The sequence below is a fragment of the Mandrillus leucophaeus genome, unplaced genomic scaffold (assembly GCF_000951045.1).
Source record: "Mandrillus leucophaeus isolate KB7577 unplaced genomic scaffold, Mleu.le_1.0 Scaffold817, whole genome shotgun sequence".
Lineage (NCBI taxonomy): Eukaryota > Metazoa > Chordata > Mammalia > Primates > Cercopithecidae > Mandrillus > Mandrillus leucophaeus.
Window position 1 is genome coordinate 701,003 of NW_012108886.1, and position 2,715 is coordinate 703,717.

Below are 2,715 nucleotides of genomic sequence, written 5' to 3' on the forward strand. Positions count from 1 at the left end.
CAGCCCATGAATCAGTATATACTCTCACATCTGGCCATTTTTCCTTTCATGCAAAGTGCACAACCAGGTGCACTGCTTGAAGTTCTGCCCACTGGGAAGATTTCCCTTCACTATCCTTCAGGGATATCCTAGAAAGGGGCTGTAGTACTGTAGCTGTCCACTTTTTGGTGGTGCCTGCATATTGTGCAGAATCATCTGTGAACCAGGCCCTAGTCTTCTCTTCCTCCATCAGCTGATAATAGGGAACTCCCCATAAGGTCATCGGTGCAGGCTGGGGGAGAGAAGGCAGGGTGGCAAGAGTGGAGACCATGGGCATTTGAGACACTTCCCCATGTAACTTATTTGTACTTTCAGGACCTGCTTGAGCCCAGTCACATATACACCACTTCCATTTGATGATGGAATGCTGCTGTGCATGATCCACTTTATGGCTAGATGAGTCAGAAAGCACCTAGTTCATGATAGACATTTCAGGTCACATGGTAACTTGATGACCCATAGTCAAACATCCAGTTTCCGCCAAAGCCCAGTCACAGGCTAAGAGCTATCTCGAAATGAGAGTAATTATCTGCAGACGATGGCAGGGCCTTCCTCCAAAATTCTAGAGTCCTCTGCTGTGATTAACCTATGAGGGCCTGCCAAAGGCTCCAAACAGCATCCCTATCTGCCACTGACACATCAAGCACCATTGGATCTGCTGAGTCATATGGCCCAAGTGGCAGAGCAGCTTGCACAGCAGCCTGGACCTGTTGCAGAGCCTTCTCCTGTTCTGGACCCCACTCAAAACTGGCAGCCTTTTGGGTCACTCAATAAATGAGCGAGAGTAACGCACTCAGATGAGGAATGTATTGCCTCCAAAATCCAACAGGCCCACTAGGTGTTGTGACTATTACTTGATTGTAGAAAGGACTAAATGCAGCAACGTATTCCTCACCTTAGAAGGAATATCTTGACAGGACCCCTACATCACTGGATCCCTAGAAATTTTACTGAGGTAGAAGGTACCTGAATTTTAGTCAAATTTCTTTTCCATCCTCTGGCATGCAAATGTCTCACCAGTAAGTCCAGTGTGTTTGCTACTTCTTGCTTACTGGATCTAATCAGCATAATGTCATCAATGTAATGGACCAGTGTGATATCTTGTGAAAGTGAAAGGCAGTCAAGGTCTCTTTGAATAATATTATGACACAAAGCTGGAGACTTAATATACTCCTGAGGTAGGACAGTAAAGGTACATTGCTGGCCTTGCCAGCTGAAGGCAAATTTCTTCTGGTGGCCCTTATGGACAGCAATGGAGTAAAAGGAATTTGGCAAGTCAATGGCTGCATACCAGGTACCGGGAGATTGTTAATTTGTTCAAGCAATGAAACCACTTCTGGTACAGCAACTGCAATTGGAGTCACCACTTGATTAAGCTTGTGATAATCCACTGTCATTCTCCATACTGTTAGAAAGAGTCCCTAGCATTTTGGGGTCTAATCATGTTAAGCAGACAACTCCAGATATCCCAAAACGAATGAAAGAACTCCATCCTCAATATTTTCTTCCTCTAGAACCACTTCTGTACCAAACTCTGTATTAGCCAGAGTTCTCTAGAGGGACAGAAGTAGAACTAATTGTGTGCGTGTGTGTGCATATATTTATACTTAATAAAATCTTGTGTGTGTGTGTATATATATAGGCATTTTATATATATATGAGGCAATACATTCCTCATATATATACATATATATGAGGCAATACATTCCTCATATATATATATACGCACATATATATACATGCAGCAATACATTTGGAGGCAATACATTCCATATATATATACACACACACACAGAGTTATATATATATACACACACACACACACACACACAGAGGAAGTCATTAAGTATTAACTCACACAATCGCAAGGTCCCACAATAGGCCATCTGAAGGCCGAGGAGAAAAGAAAGCCAATTCAAGTCCCAAAACTGAAGAACTTGGAGTCTGATGATCGAGGACAGGAAGTATCCAGCACAGGAGAAAGATGCAGCTTGGGAAGCTAGGGCAGTCTAACCTTTTCACGTTTCTCTACCTGCTTTCTATCCTGGCCGTGATGGCAGCTGATTAGATGGAGCCCACTCAGATTAAGGGTGGGTCTGCCTTTCCCAGCCCATTAACCCAGATGTTAATTTCCTGTGACAACAGCCTCACAGAAACACTCAGGAGCAATACTTTACATCCTTCAATCCAATTAAATTGACACTCAGTATTAACCATCACACTGTGCTTGGCTTATTTCCCTTAACACAATGACATCCAGTTTCTTTCATATTGTTGCAAATGACAGAATCTCATTCTTTTTAACCACTGAATAGTGAGTACTCCATTGTGTATAAGTACATTTTCTTTATACATTCCTCTGTGTAGACACTTAGGTTGCTTCCAAATCTTGGCTATTGTGAACAGTGCTGCAATTAACGTGGTAGAGTAGGGCAGATATGTCTTTGATGGACTGATTTCATTTCTTTTAGGTATATACCTTGCAGAGGATTGCTGGATCATATGGTAGCTCTAATTTTAGTGTTTTGGGAAACTTTCAAACTGTTATCCATAATGGTTATGCTAATGTACATTCCTACTAACAGTGTACCAAGGTTGCCTTTTCTCCATAACCTCACCACATTTGTTATTACTTGTCTTTTGGATAAAAGTAATTTTTACTGGGGTGAGATGATA